This window comes from Oryctolagus cuniculus, chromosome 9, assembly GCF_051225735.1.
Source record: "Oryctolagus cuniculus isolate XC-2025 breed Fujian yellow rabbit chromosome 9, ASM5122573v1, whole genome shotgun sequence".
In the NCBI taxonomy this organism is placed as follows: domain Eukaryota; kingdom Metazoa; phylum Chordata; class Mammalia; order Lagomorpha; family Leporidae; genus Oryctolagus; species Oryctolagus cuniculus.
In genome coordinates, this window is record NC_142875.1 from 35,098,204 (window position 1) to 35,121,220 (window position 23,017).

The window sequence follows — 23,017 nt, forward strand, 5'->3', positions numbered from 1 at the left end:
CATCTTCACAAGGGGAGTGAATGAGAATGTATAGAAACCACTGAATTATTAATGTTCTTCACACTCTAAAGCTAAGTGATAAAATGTCCCCCACACATGAAGACGTAGATTTTGTCATCCACTAGGCTTTGTAGCTGTTGAAGAATATTCAGCCAAAGTCATACATAGCTGAATACAGACTGAGACTAGGTCTGCCACATGGTTCTTAATGTGTATAATGTCCACTGAAATCACCAGGCATCCCCCACCCCCAGAGACACAAATCAAGTGTTCCCAAAGGAATATTAGCATCTGTCTGCACACCTGAGCTTCTGCTCCTTCAAACTGAGAGGAACAATTAAGTCAGGCATAATTTGCATCTTGACTGTATAATTATTCTTTGGTTCAGCCAAGAAGTAAGATCAGGCTGCTATTATTAAAACTGTTTTATTGTCTATTAAAGACTGAGTTGGCTACTATGCTCTGTACTTGGTTTCTACATGTGACTGTTTTAATCCCTACATGTTAGAGGGCCAATACTATGCTTTCCTCATTGCTATATTACTTACATTTTTGTATCTCTTATAGCATAGAGTATGGTGCCTTGCAGTTTGTTGTAAACACATTAGGTGACTTGTACAATATTTTCTAGAATAGTATTTAGGCAGATATCTGATCCAATATTATTCATATGAAAACTCAGTACTCATTTGAAAATGTACTATTTACAATAATGTTTATTTTAAGACACAGACAATAGATATTTAAAAGCTGCTATACAGAAATAAAGTTTGCAGAATCTGAGTACATTAGGTATAAGTTGAGTATCACACATTCTCTTGGATGAATGCGTCTTATGTTGCACACCAAAAGAAGAGAACCTATAAGTAACTCCTTACACATTTACCTGGGTTGTTCCTCTACATGCTGTGAATTCAGTGAGTTATAGAACCATCTTCAAAAGGCACTGTTGGGGCCAGCACTGTGGCATAGTATTTTTTTTTTTTTTAAGATTTTTTATTTATTTGACAGATAGAGTTACAGAGAGTGAGAGAGACAAAGGTCTTCCTTCCATTGGTTCACTCCTCAAATGGTCACTACGGCCAGCGCCACGCCGATCTAAAGCCAGGAACTAGGTGCTTCCTCCTGGTCTCCCATGCGGGTGCAGGGGCCCAAGCACCAGGGCCATCCTCCACTACACTCCTGGGCCACAGCAGAGAGCTGGACTGAAAGAGGAGCAACCGGGACTAGAACCCGGCGCCCATATGGGATGCCGGTGCTGCAGGCAGAGGATTAGCCAAGTGAGCCACGGCACCAGGCCCCATGGCATAGTATGTTAAGCTGCCACCTGAGTCCAGGCATCTCATAAGGACACCAGTTCACTTCCAATCCAGCTCTTTACTGGGAAGGCAGTAAAAGATGGCGCAAATGCTTGGGCCCCTGCACCCATATAGGAGACCTGGAAGAAGCTCCTGGCTCCTGGCTCCTGACTTCGGATCGGCACAGCTCTGGCCATTGCAACCATCTAGGGAGTGAACCAGTGGATGGATGATCTCTCTCTCTCTCTCTCCCCCTCTCTCTCTGCCTCTGCCTCTCTGTAATTACACCTTTCAAATAAATTAACCTTAAAAAATATATAAAAGCATGACATGTGTATTTACATATGTACATATAGATTCATGCATAAAGCCTGTCTCAGAAACAATGAATAAACAATGTGGTAAAAAAATTAAATAATTAGATAAGATAGCATTAAGCTAAAATATTACGCATATTTCTTTATATGCACACAGGATTAGGCAGGAAGCAAGATGTCAAACACTCCAAAGAGAGGGAATAAACTTGTCAATTCCTCTGGCGTGAACACTCAGGTAGCCCTCCTTTGAATAAGTTTCTAAAATACTGAGGTGTCTTTTTGCACTTAGCAAATTTCTGGAGAGAATACCCCGGAAAAGAGTTGAAGAGATTTATGAAGAGTATAGGGTCCAACCAAGAGTGCTGGGGTTAGCAGCATAACATCCAGCCTGAAGATGGAACTAGAGTACAGAAAAGTAAATCGTGGATAGATTTTGTCATAAAGATTCGGTAAATATGACAGGGAGTAGGGGAAGGATGGTGGTTTGCAGAGGTTCATAAGGATACTCAACTTGGACTCATTCAAGGCCCAGCATCAGCTACTTTTGAGCCCAGGTGTAAACTGTTGTCTTAGTGTGATTTCAGAGGCTGGGTAGGCGAGGAGCCTGCTGCAGGGAAGACAGTCTTCTGTATCTGCCTCTGAACGGGGCTGGCACAGGTGGAAACGGACCAAGGCATCACAATCATTAATGGACCACTGTCCTCCCTCCTTTATGCCTCTCAAATCTGGTGAGTGTCCCATCAGAATCAGTCAGTGTTAATGTGAATATAGTTCTTATATGCTGCTTTTTAAAAATATTTATTTTCTTGTCTTTTGAGGGTGGTAAGAATTAAGTGTAAACAAGTAAATAGAACAGAAAATGTTAATTTTTGTATAACTGATTTTGGGGTTTAATTGCTATGATAATACATAGCACAGGAAATTTATAATTATTCTATGAAATGGAAAACATTGCCCTTGACATCTACACCATGAATTTACCCTTCCATAAGCTTACTTATTGAAACACATCCAAACCAGTTTTTATACTCCATTCAATACATTTTCAGACTTCCAGGAAACCCAATTCAAACCCCACATCTCCCATGAGGTCTTTTTTGTTCATTCCAACTTTAAATGATACCTTACTCTTATGGACACGGACACTCAGGTCACTCATTTGACCCTTTATGTATATTGCCTTGCATTATTAATTTTATTTTCCTGTTCTTATAATTAAATGGGTTGTTCGTTCTTTGAGGAGGCAGTGATTGTGTCTTATCACCTCTGGACCCCTACTGACAGTTAAAGCGCTCAGTAGAGATTTACTGAACCGAATTTAAAGTCAAAGGTCTTGTCAGAGTATCTATTGCTTTATCTCCTCAGCTTCAGCACATGCCTTCTTTGTAACTAAACAACTAAAAATAGTACTAAGTACTAGCTTTGATAGGTTAAAACACTCTTGTTTAATTTTCTTTTTTTAACCAGTCTGTTCCATCTTTTTCAAAGCTACATTGTACTGCTAGAATTTGAAAATTCTCAGCTTGGTGATTTAGATCAAAACTACAAACTACAGGTAAATGTAAAAGTTGTATTGTAGTGATATTACTCATTTGTTTCCCAAACAAATACACAAATATGGTTTCCCAAACATTACACAATCCACATGGATATTTGGGAAATAGAGAAATCAATATAAACATATATGTGGTTTAACCATCTAAAATTCTACCACCCAAAGATGGCCACTATTAATTTTCTGAAGTATAATGCTTCATTAATAGACTTACTTTGTACTGCTTACCTGCCTGGGTCCTTCCTAAATGAAATTATCCTACCCATAGCCTTCCGCCCTACGAAATTCATAACGTCGTCATATTACCCCAGCTGCGGGTAAGCATTCCCTAAGGGAACTCATGAACTGCTTGTCCAGGAACAAACCTGGATCAATCAAATTAGCCAAGAAACTAATTCTGTCTTGAAATTTTAAACTAAAACCACAGTTATCAAGAGAGTCTGAAACAGAAAGGTTATGAAGTTAAATGTACAAGGAGCACGTATGAGGAGCAAGACAGCTGAAAGTAGAAGAGAAAGAGGCTGGGTATGATTGAGTCAAGTTAGAGGGAAATGCAGGAGGGAAGACAGTGAATTCTGAGTCTCCAGGGCCTACTGAAATCCAGAACTTCCTCCAGCTCCAGAATCTATGAAATCAACTGTACAAAGGCTTTAACTTCTGGATTCCCAGATTTCCTTTCAAGTTGCTAATGTAATCTATCAAGGAGCTCTCTTTACTCAAACTAGCTTGACTATGTTCAGAACCAAACTAAGGAATTATCTAGGCTTTTTCCGCAGGTGTGTATATATATATATATATATGCCCATAAATTAAACAGAAACATGATGTATGGTCAGTCTCCTATTTTGCAACTAGAACACTTTCATTAATTGTGTACAGGAGGTAATTTATTTTCTGCTTATTTACTAAGATAGGTGATAGTAGTACGGAAAATCAAGTATTGTAAATAACTCCAATTTCCACCTCTTAGGATCATCAAATAAAATTGTCGGTGTATTTGTTACCTTTCAACAACTCACTGCAGGTATACTTCACCTAGCCTTTATTTTTTTAAGGATTTTATTAATTTGAGAGGCAGAGTTACAGAAAGAGAGAGAGAGAGACAGAGAGAAAGGTCGTCCATCTACTTGTTCATCCCCCAAATGGCCACAACAGCTGGGACTGAGCCAACCCAAAGCCACGAGCCAGGAGCTTCTTCCAGGTTTCCCATGCAGGTACAGGGGACCAAGCACTTAGACTGTCTTCCACTGCTTTCCCAGGCTTGAGGAAGAGAGCTGGATTGGAAAAGGAGCAGCCTGGACATGAATCAGCACCCATTTGAGATGCTGGCACTGCAAGTGGAGGCTTAGCCTATTAAGCCACGGGGCTACCCCAACCTACTCTATTTACTGGTTTGCTTGTGGCCTTTTACTAGAGAGAAATTAACTATCAAGATAAAAAAAATCACCTAAGAGTTTAAATCACCTGTAAAAAAATTATCAGTGAACTTATATTCGCATTTTAATGATCCTAACGACGACTTTTCCTGTAACTAGGCTATAGTTTCATGAACAGACTATTTGATAACTTTCATATGAAATATTCTTACATACCTTTAATAATGTGTGGTTTACAATTCATTCTGCATTATTTTTATAACCATGAATATATAACCAATTCATACAGGAAGTAGATTTCTCCTTTTGTAGACTTTAGGGCAGTCTAATTCACCTTTCAAGAGGTCTCTGCTAAGAAATACTGTGGAAGTGTTTGATAATTATTGCCTGTATATGGTTCATGAGGAGAGAGGCCACATTATAGTACATAAATGAGGAACCCAGAATTAATTTCAGTTTTCTCATAAGTAAAATTGAATTAATTTCCACTTCATAGATATGTTAAGGATTAAATGAGACACATATATGAAGTCATTTAGTTAGCCTCAAATGTATGTGGCACATATGTATTCAGTAATTGCTCATTGTATTTTAGTCAGAATTATGCACCCTTGGGAAACTGAGCATTGTCTTTGATTTAGTTTGAAGCTTATGAAATCTCCCAAGAATTTTTGACAGACTTTATAGAGGTAGTTCTATTTATAAATCCTCAGAAAAACATGGGGGAAGACATAACACTCCCCCCAAGAAAAAAAGTCAAATCTGTTTTCTACTCACATCCACATAAAGTACTGAAGACATATGGTAGAATGAGAACCCCCAAATTCTTTTGTGTTATTTCTAACATAACCTAAGTTTGGACACAGTGGATTAGATTTATTCAGGTTAACCAGATGGTACTGAAAAACAGGTTAAACGAATCATCTCATTCTTAAGTAAAAGGAGGAAATGAACTATAAATGAGCTAGTAGAACAAAAACATTGCCACAGAAGGGACTTGCTTCTGAAGAATGAGACCAATGGAGCACCATAAGGCAGACAAGGAGGAGTACTGGCAGTCAGCTGTGGGAACTCATATTGGCTTGAAAAAGCCAGTTTTCAGGAATTCTGTGAGCTAGGTTTTAAAGATGGATGTTAATAAAAATTAACATACATTAACTTGAAATGCAATAAATATTCATAACATCATTTACTAAATATTTTACTGAATTTTTAATATTATCTATTCTCTTCATTTATGTCTATTCTGTCTGTACAATGGAAATACTATTTAATGGTGTGCTCTTGCATTATCTCTTCACAACTTTGAGTTCAGTGCTATCTTACTGGTGGCTTAAAATCAGCCAGGATGGGAATATATGTACCACTGAAATCTGCAAATGTGGTAAATCAGGGTTTTTTTTTTTTTCCCTTCTACAGAGCCAATTGGTAAACATTACTATTCACTTCCTAGTGATTTGCAGAAAGACATAAATTCTGACCAACTCTTGGCTTTAGATTGAGACAGGTCCTTAGAACCTTGTTGGGAGACTGTAGAGTCAAAATCAAAATGGAGTGAGTATAGCTAAAAGCTAATTGCAGACCTCTTACTTCTGTACATATTAGCTTTGCTTGCTAACGGCTAAGGGTATATTTTGTGAAACTATGTGGGCCCAAATTCCCAGGAACTAGGTTGACAAAAATGTGTCCTGCACTGTTATCTTGCAACCATATCTTGGATCTGTTAATGGGTTTGTTATTGTTAACTATTATCTTACAACCATATTCTGTTTTTTTTTTAATTGTTTACTGCATACCAGGGGTTCAGTTCAAAATTGTGAGCCCTAGTGGACAGACTACTATAAAAAGCTGTGTAACTCGCTGTTGGAGGCCACACTCTGGTAAGGTCCTGATCGGTTGCCTTGCCTCATTTTCAATAAAATTAATGTGTGACTGTCACTTATTTTTGTAATATTCTATTTTAGCTGACAGGTGGATGCAACAAGACAATCCTGCAGGAGCCTCTCAGGTTTCCACACTTCTTGAGGGACAAGGCCCTGACCATGGTTCACTCTGAACTATCAGATCAAGATGTTAAGGTGAACAGCTGTGAAAGGTACAGTGTCTCTTTCCAGAGCAAAAGCCGACATGCTTATTGCCATGATCAGGTCTGACAACTTCTGGGCTCCTCTTCTATAACTCAGTCCACTTCCTGCGAATGCATTCATATGGGCCTACTTGTATCACCTGGCACAGGCCTGGCTATTGTGGGCATTTGGAGAGTGAACCACACATGGAAGACAATCTCTCACTCTCCTTCTCTCTCTCTCTCTCTCTCTCTCTCTCTCCTTCAAATGAGAGAATAAAAAAGAAATAAATAATCTTTAAAAATTTTTAGTATTTTCAAGTCAGTGTCTATTTTATTTCTCAAAAACGAGTATGGAAAGCATAGCAATAGAAAGATGATCCATTATACAACAACATGAACTTAAAGGTAGACAACATTTTTCTAAATCAGGTCCTCTGCTCGCTTTAGCTTTGGAATTTATTAGCACTTAAAAAAACAGTGACTTTTCATCATTTAAAAATAGTTAAGAACAGCAGGAAAATTATCATGCAAAACAAGAGACCTTTTTTAAACACAATGAAGACCAGCTGATTCCATCATTTTTTTCCTATCCTGTACTTCATTAAACTGGATTCAAAATACAAGAGAAGAAACAGAATGTGTCTACTACATAGCACCAACCTAGAGAATATTATTAAGGCACATTTATAGTAACAACCCATGTTTTTGCTGACTTTCACAACTTCAAGAACAACAAATGCTCTCAAAGTCTCTCCATTTCTACCTAGGAGTCCCCAGCCACAGACTCTGATTTTACTGCTGACAAAGAGGCAACCAAAGAGACTGTGGCTCTGCAGGAGCCAGCCTCCAGGATTTAAATTGAGCTCTCTGGAAATTTCAGCATGACAAAGCAATGCCTTGTTCCTTCTGAAATGGGGAGAAAGCACCTTTTTTGTCTTTCATGGAAATCCAGGAAGAGTTGCTTAGTGCCTAATCTCACAGAGGTTCTGGGCTTTCTTACTCTCAGCTCCTCTTCCCTGTAAGACCCAAATGGTACTGGACCAGGGGCACAGCCAAGAAGCTGACACGATACAACACATAAAATCCAGGCTCCCTTTGACGCCAAAAGCATCTCATAGGCCAGCTTCTCCCTGACTTACACTTCTGAGTTTTTTTCCTAGAGGTTTCATTTAGGTATGCAAATAGACCACATGCAGACTCAAGCCCCTTGCCAGCCAGACTTGTTTGAATGCTAGCAGGAAATACAGCTTAGCCTCCATTGGTGAAGCTTACCCTTCTACTGGGAGAGCAGCCGAAGATGACACAAGTGCGGTGCCCCCCCAACCACATGGAAGACCCAGATGGAGTTCCAGGCTTCTGGCTTCAGTGTGGCCAGGCCCTGGTTGTTGTGGCCATTTGGGGAGTGAACCAGCAGATGGAAGATATCCCTCCCCATCCTCCTCCTCCTGCCACTCCCCCTCCCTTTCTTTCTCCCTTTCTCTCTGTAACATTGCCATTCAAATAAATAAATAGGGTCCTGCATTATGGTGTAACTGGTTAAGCTACCACCTGCAATGCCAGCCTCCAATCTGGGCTCTGGTTTGAATCCTGGATGCTCCACTTCCAATCCAGCTTCCTGCTAATGCACCTGGGAAAACAGTGGAAAATAGCACAAGTGCTTGGGCCCCTGTACCCATGTGGGAGACCTGTAGGAAGCTCCTGGCTCCTGACTTCGCCTTGGCCCGATCTCGGCCATTGCAGCCATTTGGGGAGTGTACCAGCACAAGAAAGACCTTTCTCTGTCTCTCCCTCTCTCTCTGTAACTGTGACTTTCAAAATAAATAAATCTTAAAAAAATCTTTAAAAAAATAAGTGCTGAATTAATTTTATATCAATACAAAAAAGAGTATAAATGTATACCTAATACCATAAACATATATTAATTTAAAATGCACCAAAGACCTAAATGTAAAATCTAAAACTACAAAACTTCTGGAAAAAAATACAGGAGAAATTACTGTGACTTTGGGTTAGGCAAGGAATTCTTAGCTATGCCACCAAAAATACAGTAAAAGTAAATTTTTAGTTGATAAACTGGTGCTGTTCTCTGAACATTTGTATCTTCCCCAAATTCCTAAACTTGGAGCCTTTCCAAGCTAAGTAAGCCATGAAGGCAGAGCTGTCATAAATGGGTTAAACTCCTCATAAAAGAGACCCAGAAGAGCTAGCCTGCCCCTTCCACACGTAAGAACACAGCAACAAGGCCCCACATATGAAACGTAAGACAGGCTTTCACCAGACCCTGAAGCTGCTGGTGTCTTGGATCTTGGAGTTCCTAGCTTCCAGATCTGTGCAAAATAAATTTCTGTTATTTGTAAGCTACTACCCAATTTAAAATATTTTGTTATAGTAGACCAGATAACTAATTGGCTTTGCCTCTAATAATCTTTCGATCAATTTTTTGAATTCTGTTTCCAGCATTTCTTAAATCTCTTTAACTTCACATTCTAGTACTGAAATGTTGTGTTCCTTTGGGGACATCATGTTGTCTTCCTTATTCTTGTGTCTTGAATTTTGCATTTATTTTTAGGCATTTGTGGAGATACTTTTTTTTCTTCTTCTTCCCTGTGATTGCTTTTATCTTTGAACTATGCCTCTGTGGCTAGTGGAGTGTCAGTGAATACCTGGAGGCATGCGTTGGATGTGGCCTGGGAGCTCTGTTCAGTGCTCCAGGGTGAGAGGAGTGTTCAAGGTGACACCCAAGTTGGGTGTAGTAAATCACCCCCCCTCCTTTTTTTTTTACTCAGAGGGGAGGGTTTGATCAGCTTTGCTGGCATGGTCTCACACTCATCTCCTTTCCTCCAAGGGGTCCAATGCCCAGGCCCTAGCCCCAGTGGGTGTAATATTCATCCATGCTGCCACAAGAACCACGCAAAGGATATGTGCAGACCTCAGTGTGAGCACGGATCCTTGCAGCAGTGACTCTCATCAGGCAGTCAGGGAGCCCTGAGTGTGTAGAGCCGCCCATGATGAATGCTCTGAAACCCAGCCACACCCTGTGACCTCCCACGCAGCCAAAGTGTTTTCACAGTGTGTCCCAACACACATGGCTCCCTCAGTCATGAATGCCCAGTCCCCTATCAATTCTCTCAACCAGACTCAGCTGGATGTTGGGCACACAGACACAAGAGGGCATGGCTGTTATATATGCTCAAAGTGGTACCCACCCCCTCTCAGCTAGTTACAGGACACCAGTACCAGGTGATTGGGGAAAGAGAAATGTGTTCTCTTTTTCTTTTCCCTCTTTTTTCTTTTATTTCCTCTAGGTTGGCAGGTACACTATCCCCCACAGGGCTCCAAGCCAGACTTGCACCAGGCCCATCCCACAGCTTTATCGCCAGAGGCTTGAACTAGTGCAGTCTGGTCTCATTTCACTCTCCAAAGCTAGTGCTGAGGCTCTCAGTAGAAGGGGTCCTGAATTGGGGGTGTCCACATCCTCCACAGAGATCCACAGTGTCCCTAAAGTTTGCATGGAGTTTCCTCTGCAGTTTTCCCCCTAACTCTTCCCTAAGATTGCACTCTCTCCACTTTTTTTTTTTTTTTAAACTATCTTCCCCTAGACTGGAGCAGTAAGCACCCTCACTATTCCATCTTGGAATCTCCTAATCTGGCAACTCTAAATGCAAATTACCAGTTCCTGTACCACACCTATAAGCCAGAAATTCTGGTCATGCGATCCATAGTCCATGTGGTAACAAGCCCTCCAGGTGATTCTCATCTTTCCAGTTCAAGAAGTACTGTTCTGCATCACATGTTTGCCCAACCTCATCTGCTCCCACGACATTTGCCAAAGTGCAGATACTGTGAAATACTGATTTTTGTTCTTCTGAATGTTATTTAACCAGACGGCCCACCCCCACATGGAAAACCAGGAGGAATACAAGAACAAAATTATCAAGTTCTTGGCTTTAGAACAATTTTTACCTGTCTAGATGTGAGACAGAGAGATCTGGGAGAAGATAGTGTCATGGAGAATCCATTTGTCTCTTCTCTGCTATGCAAACTTTTGAGCTTTAGCACAAAGTTTGTGAGAAAAGTTAAAAGATACACACTGGCTGAATGGATTAAAAGACATTACCCATCCATTTGATGCCTACAAGAAACACATATAACCAAAAAAGATACACGCCAACTGAAAGTGAAAGAATGAAAAAAGATATTCCATGCTAACAGGAACCAAAAAAGAGCTAGCGAACCTATCCTAATATCAGAAAAAATAGAATTTAACACAAAAACTGTTAAAAGAGACAAAGAAGGGCACTATGTACTGATTAAGAGATCAATTCGACTGGCACCACAGCTCATTAGGCTAATCCTCCGCCTGTGGCGCCGGCACCCCGGGCTCTTATCCTGGATGGGGCGCCAGTTCTGTCCTGGTTGCTCCTCTTCCAGTCTAGCTCTCTGCTGTGGTCCAGGAGTGCAGTGGAGGATGGCCCAAGTGCTTAGGCCCTGCACCTCATGGGAGACCGGGAAGAAGCCCCTGGCCCCTGGCTTTGGATCGGTGCAGCACGCCAGCTGTGGCAGCCATTTGGGGGGTGAACCAACAGAAAAAGGAAGATCTTTCTCTCTGTCTCTGTCTCTGTCTCTCTCTCTCTCGCTGTCTAACTCTGCCTGTCCAAAAAAAAAAAAAAAATCAATTCAACAGAAAGATATGAGTATAATGAAAATATATGCACCTAATTACAGAGTACCAGGCTATTTAAAAGAAATGTTCATGGATCTAAATGGAGAGATAGACTCCTATAAAATAGCAATGGGAGACTACAATATAACACTTTCATCAATGGACAGATCAACCATACAGAAAATCAGCAAAGAAACGACAGTTAATCAACACTATAGACCACATGGAGCTAATGGATATCTACAGAACTTTTCATCCTACTATTGCAGAACACACTTTCTTCTCGCCAGTGCATGAAACTTTCTCTAGGACAAACCACATGCTAGGTCATAAAGCAAGCCCAAGCAAATATAAAAAATTGAAATCATACCATGCATCTTCTCTGATCACTATGGAATGAAGCTGGAAATCAATAACTTAAGAATCTCTAGAACATAGGCAAATACAAGGAGACTGAACCACATGCTCCTGAATGAACTTTTGGTCATTGATGAATCAAAAGAGAAATCAAAAAATTTCTGGAAACAAATGAAGACAACAATACAACATATCAAAACATGGGGGATACAGCAAAAGCAGTGTTAAGAGAAAAGTTTATGGCAATTGGTGCCTACATCAAGAAATTGAAATAGCAGCAAATAAATGAGCTATCAATGCATCTCAAGAACCCAGGAAAACAACAACAAACCAAACCCAAAACTAGCAGGAGAAAATAATTAAAATTAGAGAAGACATAGACAAAATTGAAACAAAAAATACAAAAGAACATTAAAGCAAAAAGTCGATTTTGGAAAAAAATAAACAAAATTGACACACCAATGGCCCAACTAACCAAAAAAAGAATAAGAAGACCCAAATCAATAAAATTAGAGATGAAAAAGGAAATGTCAAAACAGGTACCTCAAAAATACAAAGAATCATCAGAAATTACTACAAAGAGCTGTATGCCAAAAAATCGGGAAACCTAGAAGAAAATATATACATTCTTGGACACATACAACCTACCTAAAATGAGCCATGAAGACATAGGAAACCTAAACAGACCAATAACCAAAAGGAAATTGAATCAGTAATAAAACTCTCCCAACAAAGAAAAGACCAGGGCTGGATGGCTTCATTGCTGAATTCTACCAGACTTTAACGAAGAACTAAATATAATTCCCAAACTATTTAAAACAATTGAAAGGCAAGGAATTCCACCAAACCCCATGAAGTCAGCATCACCTTAATTCCTAAACCTGAAAAAAACACAACAGAGAAAGAGAGCTATAGATCAATTTCCTTGATGAACATAGATCCAAAAATTCTCAACAAAATACTGGCTGATAGAATCCCACAACACATCAGGAAGATCATTCACCCAGACCAAGTGGGATTTATTCTAGGTATGCAGAAATGGCTCAAAACTTGCAAATCAATGTGATACATCACATTAACAAACTGAAGAATGAAAATCATATGATTATCTCAATAGTTACAGAGAAATCATTTGATAAAATACAATATCCTTTCATGATGAAAACCTTAAGCAAACTGATTATAGAAGGAACATTCCTCAACACAATCAAAGCAATTTATGACAAACCCATAGCCAGAATCCTATTGAATAGGGAATAGCTGGAAGCATTCCCACTAAGATCTGGAACCCGACAAGGATACCCACTCTCATCATTGCTATTCAATATAGTCCTAGAAGGTTTAGCCAGAGCCATTTTGCAAAAAAAAAGAAATCAAAGGGATACAAGATGGGAAATAAGAAGTGAAACTATCACTATTTACAGATGACATGATTCTATAGGGAGGGATTCCAAAACACTTCATTAAGAGCCTATTGGAGCCAGCGCTGTGGCTCACTAGGCTAATCCTCCGCCTTGCGGCGCCAGCACACCAGGTTCTAGTCCCGGTCGGGGCGCCGGATTCTGTCCCGGTTGCCCCTCTTCCAGGCCAGCTCTCTGCTATGGCCCGGGAGTGCAGTGGAGGATGGCCCAAGTGCTTGGGCCCTGCACCCACATGGAAGACCAGGAGAAGCACCTGGCTCCTGGCTTTGGATCAGTGCGGTGCGCCGGCCGCAGTGCGCCGGCCGTGGCGGCCATTGGAGGGTGAACCAATGGCAAAAGGAAGACCTTTCTCTCTGTCTCTCTCTCTCTCACTATCCACTCTGCCTGTCAAAAAAAAAAAAAAAAAAGCCTATTGGAACTCATAAAAGAATTTGGTAAAGTGGCAGGAAATAAAACCAACACACAAAAATCAATAGCCTTTGTATACATGAACAATGCCATGGTTGAGGAAGAACTTCTTCTTCTTCTTCTTTTTTTTTTTTTTTTTTTTTTTTTGACAGGCAGAGTGGATAGTGAGAGAGAGACAGAGAGAAAGGTCTTCCTTTGCCGTTGGTTCACCCTCCAATGGCCGCCGCGGCCGGCGCGCTGCGGCCGGCGCACCGCGCTGATCCGATGGCAGGAGCCAGGAGCCAGATGCTTTTCCTGGTCTCCCATGGGGTGCAGGGCCCAAGCACCTGGGCCATCCTCCACTGCACTCCCTGGCCACAGCAGAGAGCTGGCCTGGAAGAGGGGCAACCAAGACAGAATCTGGCACCCTGACCGGGACTAGAACCTGGTGTGCCAGCGCCGCTAATCGGAGGATTAGCCTATTGAGCCGCGGCGCCGGCCCGAGGAAGAACTTCTAAGATCAATCCCATTCACAATAGCTACAAAAAATTAAATAACTTGGAATAAATTTAACCATGGATATCAAAAGATCTCTATGATGAGAATTATAAAATATTAATGAAAGAAGTAGAATAAGACAAAAATTGAAAAATTTTAATATTCATGGACTGGAAGAATCAATATCATTAAAATATCCATACTACTGAAAGCAATTTACAGATTCAATGCAATACCAATTGAAATACTAGGGACATTCTTCTAAGATATAGAAAAAATGATGCTGACATTCATATAGAAACACAGAAGACCCTGAACAACTAAAGCAATTTTATATAACAAAAACAAAGCTGGAGGCATCACAATACCAGATTTCAAGACATATTATATGGCAGTCATCATCAAAACAGCCTACTACTGGCACAAAAACTGATGTGTAGACCAAGGGAGTTGAACATAAACTCCAAAAATCAACCCACACATCTATAACCAACTTTTTTTTAAAAGATTTTTATTTATTTATTTGACAGGTAGAATTACAGACAGTGAGAGAGACAGAAAGGTCTTTCTTCCATTGGTTCACCCTCCAAATGGCTGCAATGGCTGGAGCTGTGCTGATCCAAAGCCAGTAGCCAGGTGCTTCTTCCTGGTCTCCCATGCGTGTGCAGGGGCCCAAGTAACTGGGCCACCTTCTACTGCTATCCCAGGCCATAGCAGAGAGCTGGATTGGAAGAGGAGCAACTGGGACTAGAACTAGCACCCATATGGGATGCCAGTGCCGAAGGCAGAGGATTTACCTAGTGAGTCACGGCGCCGCCCTCTACAACCAACTTTTTTAACAAAGGAGATAAAATCAATCCTTAGAGCAAAGACAGTCTCTTCAACAAATGGTGCTGGGAAAACTGGATCACACACAGAAGTATGAAATAGAGCTGTACCTTATACTTTATATAATAATCCACTCAAAATGGATAAAAAATGTAAATCTATGACCTGATACCATCAAATTATTAGAAAACATTGGGGAAAACCTGCAAGATATTGGCTTAGGCTAAGACTTCATGGCAAAGACCACAGAGGCACAGGCAATCAAAGCCAAAATTGACAAATGGGATTACATCAAATTGAGATGCTTCTGCACTGCAAAAGAAACCCTCAGAAAAGTGAAGAGGCAACTGACAGAATGGGGAAATTATTTGCAAATTATCCAACTGATAAAGGATTAATATCCAGAATCCATAAATAGCTCAAGAAACTCAACAACAAAACAAACAACCCAGTGGAAAATCCCTCCCTTAACTCATGTGGCAGGTTACAATCAAAATACAGGCATGCTTAAAACATAAATTAATTTCATGTTTAGAGTTGAGTCTCATCCTCAAGATACCTTATTCTGTGTGTGCAAATATTCCAAAATCTGAACAAATCTGAAACCTGAAACACTCTGGTCCCAAGCCTTTTAGATAAGGGATATTAAACTTGTATAGGGATCCTGGAATTGAGAATATACTCTCCTTCAAGTTTTAGCTTAAAAGCACAAAACATAGTGCATTTCATGGAGCTGTGCTAGTAATCCCTGCATGTGAAAGTGTGACAAAGATGTTGGAACTCTAACCATTCAGTGAAGAAATCAATTGATGCAATCTCATCTATATTATAGGTTATTCATTCCACTTTGATCCAGCCCTACTAAGTATGCCAGGCATATAAAAGTGGATAATAAGGTCTCTACATTAAGGAGTATAGTATTTACCTTGATGTACACAAGCAACACTGTTGTGTCATAAATATAATAGAGGAGGCAAAGTGTTAAAAGATGCAACTCAATGATTACGGAAATAATTGTTTTAAATCTATACGGAGTATGGTTTTATTGCAAAAGAAGAATAAAGTTTATTAAATTATACTATGGTTTTAACTTACGAACATCCTGTGAATCAGACATAATGACACCAAAGAGATCAACATCTTCATAGATGATACGAAGAAAGAAAAGGAACACTGTGCAGCAACTCGTCTGTTCACAGGGCCTAAATAGCCTTTCATTTGAATTTATTTTTACCCAATATGAAAATTACTGTTCCATATATCACACTTCTATTGACATTGCAGAATGTTTCAGAGAGATGCATTACCTTGGTGATAACCTTCAATCTTATTTATAGGCTTTCTTTGCAAATTCCAGGATCGAGATCAGCTGCCTGTGCATTCCTTTCTCAATGAAGCAAATTGCATCATTCACAAAGATGTGGTCTAGATTATGGTTGGCAAGTTTGAATAAACAAATGTATTTAATGTGTGAGATCTGAGTCTAATGAGTGTTAGGTTGACACCTCCCTATAATTAGTTTGTGATCTTTTGAAATAACTCCCACTCCTAATAACAAATCATACTTTTTTTGTACTTATTCTTGCTTGGGCAACTTGGTTTAAATGCCAAATGCTTTGGCAATCTCTGTATAACACAGAACAAAATGATCTCAAGAAGTTATATCAGATACAGTAAATCTAAATGATTCAAATGTATATTGCTGACATATGACAGCTAAATGACTACTCAGTACTAGATTTGCCTTTCATTAAACTAAAAAAAATTGATTCAGCCAATACATGTTAGAAATAATTATGCACTGCCTGTGCCATAGCTCACTAGGCTAATACTCTGCCTGCGGTGCCGGCATCCTGGGTTCTAGTCCTGGTTGGGGCACTGGATTCTGTCCCAATTGCTCCTCTTCCAGTCCAGCTCTCTGCTGTGGCCCGGGAGTGCAGTGGAGGAAGGCCCAAGTGCTTAGGCCCTGCACCCGCATGGGAGACCAGGAGGAAGCACCTGGCTCCTGGCTTTGGATGGGCTGGCTGCAGCGGCCATTTGGGGAGTGAACCAATGGAAGGAAGACCTTTCTCTCTGTCTCTCTCTTTCTCACTGTCTAACTCTGCTTGTCAAAAAAAAAAAAAAAAAAAAAAAAAAAAAAAAAAAAGAATGAAATAATTATGCACTGGATCCCTGGGTAACACGCCCAAACTTAACTAAAAGGACTTTTGGTGAAGTTGTTGAGGTATCTCATTACTCTATAGCTTCAAATTTTCCATCAAATAATTTAAAAGGAATAGAAAAATTCTCTTCTGAGTATAGTGAATCAAGATGACCTATTATTTTCCCAGAAGGACTGACTGCACAGGTAACTAGGGTACCATACTATTGGGAAATTCTTTAACAGTTTGTTTCACTGCTTTCTCATTAGTCAACCTCAATCACAGCAAGCACAGTGATTTTTTTTTTATAGTTTTTTATTTTTTTATTTTTTGACAGGCAGAGTGGACAGTGAGAGAGAGAAACAGAGAGAAAGGCTTCCTTTGCCATTGGTTCACCCTCCAATGGCTGCCGCGGCCGGCGCACTGCGCTGATCCGAAGCCAGGAGCCAGGTGCTTCTCCTGGTCTCCCATGGGGTGCAGGGCCCAAGCACTTGGGCCATCCTCCACTGCACTCCCGGGCCACAGCAGAGAGCTGGCCTGGAAGAGGGGCAACCGGGACAGAATCCCGGCGCCCCGACCGGGACTAGAACCTGGTGTGCCGGCGCCGCTAGGCGGAGGATTAGCCTAGTGAGCCACGGCGCCGGCCAAGTGACATTGTAAAACTGTTTGCTAGCACCAAGAACCAAGGTCCATACAGATGAATACAGCTTATTGGAGTACGTACTTATACAAACATACATCAATTTGGCAATAGTTTTCTAAATGGTACACTATTTCCAACTTGCTGATAAATTCAATGCACTTTCTTATTATATAAATATTTATCATATCACTATAATATTACAATGAGGGAAATTTTGTGATATTGAAATAACTGAGAATACTTGAGATATGAGCCTCCTCTGGGAATTTCTAGCTTGTATACTCTAACATCAGCAAGAGAAATGAAAAATTCTAGCTATAATGATTCTTTTTTTTTTTTTTTTTTTTTGACAGGCAGAGTGGACAGTGAGAGAGAGAGACAGAGAGAAAGGTCTTCTTTTGCCGTTGGTTTACCCTCCAAATGGCCGCCGCGGCCAGCGCGCTGCGGCCGGCGCACCGCGCTGATCCGATGGCAGGAGCCAGGAGCCAGGTGCTTTTCCTGGTCTTCCATGTGGGTGCAGGGCCCAAGCACCTGGGCCATCCTCCACTGCAATCCCTGGCCACAGCAGATATGCCTGGAAGAGGGGCAACCAGGACAGAATCCGGCGCCCCAACCGGGACTAGAACCCGGTGTGCCGACGCCGCTAGGCGGAGGATTAGCCTAGTGAGCCGCGGCGCCGGCCGCTATAATGATTCTAATCTCTTTCTAGGCATTCCTTTACTAAGAATATATCTACCAATGCAATTTTTACCTATTCGTGGAATAATGATCAAATGTTCTAAGTGGGAAGATGTGTGCAAGCCTGAGTGAAGGATTATAAACAGTATATTTATTTTGCCTCCAGAATTCTCTGTCCACTTAATTACATACTTCAATTACATTAACATTATTTCTCTTGGGAATTTTCCATTAACTGATCAATCTGTCCATTAGACTATGTTCTTTGACATCATATTGAGCTCCTGCTCTGGTCTGCTACCCACCCCCACCCCCCATTAGTGCTAATTAGGTCTCCTTGGATCAGGGAGAATGATGCAGTTCCATCATGGAATTCTCTCTCTATGCTGTAGACAATGATGCACAGCTTTATTTATTATGCATTGAATACTTTCAAATTGTCCTAATTTCTGCATGATATTATGTCAACCTGCTCTTCTTTTAAAGTTATTAAAATATCTAATCTTTTCAAAGCTAAGTTATTAGAAAAAAATACACTGATTTCCATACCAATAACTTCTAATTGTGGCTAGACTTAAAGAGTGGAGGAGAAGGTGGGATGGAGAGAGGGAGGGAGGAAGGAAGGGAAAGAAAAAAAGAAAGGAAAGAAAAGGAAGTAATTTATCAAAGAACAGTATTTGCAGCATCTCATACAAAATATTTTAATAACTACTTTATGAGATTGATTAATCCAATTTCTAGTTTAAAGCAAATATATTAGATTTTTAAAAGTAGTTTAAAAGTAGTTAGGTCAATTCTTATACTTAATGGAATTAAAGACTCGGTGACACTAACTTTCTTCCTTTTGTATTCTTCCTCTCTATAGATATCTCCTCAAAATATCTTTTGTTCAAATCATCTTAGAAACTTAATTGATTAATCGATAAATACAGAAATGATGAATATTAGGGGTGGGAGTGGAAAGAGAAACACTCAGAAATAGAATTAAATGGTTTACTTCCATAAGATCTAATGTGTGATATGGGTTGCCATTTAATTTAAGTAGCAATATGAGTTTATGCTTGAATTATTTCTTTTAATAACTACTAAATTACAAGTAAATGCTAAAGAAAAAATGATAAAGACTGGTGTATATTAAAAGAGGTGAAAGAGATCTAGCAATTAAAAATGTGAAAGAACTTGTTTAATCCTGTTTCAAACAAACTGTAAAAAGGCATTTTGAGACAACTGGGATGTTTTTTTTCTGGACTGAGTATTACATGATACCAAGGAAATAGTGTCAATTTATAATGAATTGTAGTTATATAAAAATAATTTCTGTAGCTTTTATTGATATACACTGAGTTAGGAATAAAATGGGACACTGTCTGGCATTTGCTTCACATTTTAGGAAAGGAAAAAAAGAGGGAGTTAGGGAATGTGTGTGATGTAAATAAACTAAAATTCTGATCATCACTGTCTGTTCTAGATGATGATTACATGGGGCTTCATTGGACTATTCTCTCTTTTGTGTATGTTTTAAATCTTTTACAATAAAAAGATGTTTTAAATAAAATAAAAGTAGTACATTGTCAACACATGAAAGTACAAATAATAAAAGGCCTGTAAAAGCGAAAATATGAAAGTCCTCCTTTACACTGCCATCAGGTGCTGAGTCCAGTTTCTTGTCTTCAACACAGGAAAAAAATTCATGACAGACACAAGCAAGGAATAGTAGAAAAATATGATTTATTTGCAAATATGAGAGTGAGAATAGGCATGCTAGAAATTGAGCTGCACCCAAGGTTCATAGAAATCCCTTTAAGCAATCTGGAGAAATTGAATATTCATGGGTGATGGTATTTGGGCTGGGTTTTAATTGAATATTTATATGAAACAGTGCTTGAGGAGAGATTTGAGGACCACACACTTGGCCTACCTTTTTTGGAAGTTTCAGAAATCTCATGGTGGCAGGAACACGATAGGAATAGGAGTGTCAACCATGGTGATTTTATTGTTATAATTGGGTATGGGTCACTACAGGACACGGTTAGCTGCCATGTTGGATATTTTAACTGCCACCTGTCCTCGGCAGCAACTTTGTGGAAATAGTGGTTTCAGATTACCTCATTTGCAGCATGAGGACTGACATATTTGAGTGGAACAGGTGGGATTGTAGAGAAGGGCTGGGCATCTCAGATCTCTCCTTGCTAGCTACTTCCTTGGCTATATCACGATCACACCCAAATCCTCTCAGGAGGAAACTACTATTAACCATCTGCTGAGTGTATAAATATGGACATTTCTGTCATATGTATACCCTATTATATTTTTACCAAAAATGCTTTAATGTCTTATTAAAGTAATATTCTAGATAACTTCTATGTTGGAAAATTCAGAACTACCTTATACTTAGAAACTGTTAGATAGTATTTCATTGTTAGGATCTTTTGTATACATGGATGATTTTATTTTTACAATTCCATATGAATAAACATATACTCTGTCCCCATGTTTTTGTTTTTTTATCATTTTTTTCTATGAGAGTCAGACACAAAGATTCCATCTGCCAGGTCCTTTCTCCAATGCCTGCATCATATAGGACTGGACTCAGCTGAAACCAGGGCTGGAAACTGGACAGGTCTTCCACACTCAGTGACTTGAGGTATCACCACTGCCTCCCAGCGTGTACATTAGCAGGAAGCCAGAATTCAGAATGGAATCAAGACTCACCCGAGACTCTCCAATATGGGATGCAAGTGTCCAAAGCACTGTCTTAACATCTTACATAACTCTTTGTACACAGTGTGACTCCATCTGCACTACGAAGCTTTAGAAATACAATTGGGGCAGCCAGAGCCGTGGCCCAGTAGGCTAATCCTCCACCTGTGGCACTAGCACACCGGGTTCTAGTCCCGGTCAGGGCGCCGGGATTCTGTCCCAGTTGCCCCTCTTCCAGGCCAGCTCTCTGCTGTGGCCCGGGAGTGCAGTGGAGGATGGCCCAAGTGCTTGGGCCCTGTACCTGCATGGGAGACCAGGAGAAGCACCTGGCTCCTGCCTTTGGATCAGTGCAGTGCTCCGGCCACTGTGGCCATTGGAGAGTGAACCAACAGAAAAGGAAGACCTTTCTCTCTGTCTCTCTCTCTCTCTCACTATCCACTCTGCCTGTCAAAAAAGAAAAAAAAAAAAAGAAATAAAATAAATACTATCAGGGCAGTTGGCCAGAGCTGTGGCATAGTAGGTTAATCCTCTACCTGTGGCACCAGCATCCCATATGGACGCAGGTTCTAGTCCTGGCTGCTCCTCTTCCAATCCATCTCTCTGCTGTGGCCTGGGAAAGCAGTAGAAGATGGCCCAAGTGCTTGGGCCCCTGCACCTATGTGGGAGACCTAGAAGAAGCTCCTGGCTCCTAGCTTTGGATCAGCACAGCTCTGGCCGTTGAAGCCATTTGAAGAGTGAACCAACAGAAAACATTTATCTCTTGTCTCATCCTCTCACTGTCTGTAACTCTACCTCTCAAATAAATAAATAAAAATCTTTAAAAAAAAAAAAAGAAATACAATTGACGGGCCAGTGCTCTTGTTCAGTGGGTAAAGCTGCCTCTTGCAGAGCCAGCATCCCGTATGGGTGTTGGTTCAAGACCTGGCTGTTCCACTTCTGATCCAGATCCCTGCTAATGCACTCGGAAAGCAGTGGAAGAAGCCCAAGTACTTGGGCCTCTGCACCCAAGTGGGAGACCCAGAGGAAGCTCCTAGTTCCTGGATTTGGATCAGCCCAGCTCCAGCCTTTGTGGCTATTTGGGGAGTTAACCAGTAGATGGAAGATTTTTTTTTTTTTTTTTTTTGACAGGCAGAGTAGATAGTGAGAGAGAGAGAGAGAGAGAGAGAGAGAGAGAAAGGTCTTCCTTTGCCATTGGTTCACCCTCCAATGGTCGCCACGGCTGGCGCGCTGCGGCCAGCACACTGCGCTGATCCGAAGCCAGGAGCCAGGTGCTTCTCCTGGTCTCCCATGGGGTGCAGGGCCCAAGCACTTGGGCCATCCTCCACTGCACTCCTGGGCCACAGCAGAGAGCTGGCCTGGAAGAGGGGCAACCGGGATAGAATCTGGCACCCTCACTGGGACTTGAACCCGGTGTGCCGGCGCCGATAGGTGGAGGATTAGCCTATTGAGCCGTGGCGCCGGCCAGATGGAAGATCTTGATCTCTCACTCTCTGACTCTGTCTCTCCCTTTCTCTCTAATTCTGCCTTTTAAATAAATAAATATTTTTAAAAAGAAGAAGAAAGAAACAGAATTGAGAAGCAGTCTGAAATAGTGCACAAGTAGGCAACTACATTCTGGCTGCCTGGGTCCTAATCTCAGTTAGTGAGAAGTTGAGTGATCTTGGGTATATTGTTTAATTCTCTCAACATTAAATTTTTCTTCTGAAATTAAGGTTAATAATCACAGTGATTTATAACTTTATTATGAGAACAAATAATACATATAAGGTATTCAGAGCAGCTCATGACCCACATAGTGTGTCATCAATCATTATTATTAATGCAAACTGGATTGATTTACATTCCAACCAATGAAAGAAAAGTCAATCTTTTTAATCTGGTGGAAAAAAATCACCTTGTTACAATTTTCATTTTCTTAATATTTACTGAAGTTGAACATTTGTTTATAGATTTTTTTTTGGTTACTTGTATATTATATCTGTGCAATATTAACATAGTGTCCCGTTTGCCCATTTTCCCACAAACTTAGTAAGGGCAGATTCCGAACATTCTCCTAAAAGCTCTGATCAGACCTAAAATCCCAGAGA

The 23,017-nt window shown here is 40.5% G+C and overlaps 1 long non-coding RNA gene across 1 annotated transcript in view; it reads left to right on the forward strand.

Moving 5' to 3' along the window:
* LOC103349084 (uncharacterized) overlaps positions 1 to 23,017 on the forward strand; it is a 114,850-nt gene that overhangs the window by 82,404 nt on the left and 9,429 nt on the right. Inside the window, exon 4 of the long non-coding RNA XR_011378748.2 lies at positions 6,511 to 6,641. This is a non-coding gene — a long non-coding RNA (uncharacterized LOC103349084). The remainder of the gene's footprint in view (positions 1 to 6,510; positions 6,642 to 23,017) is intronic.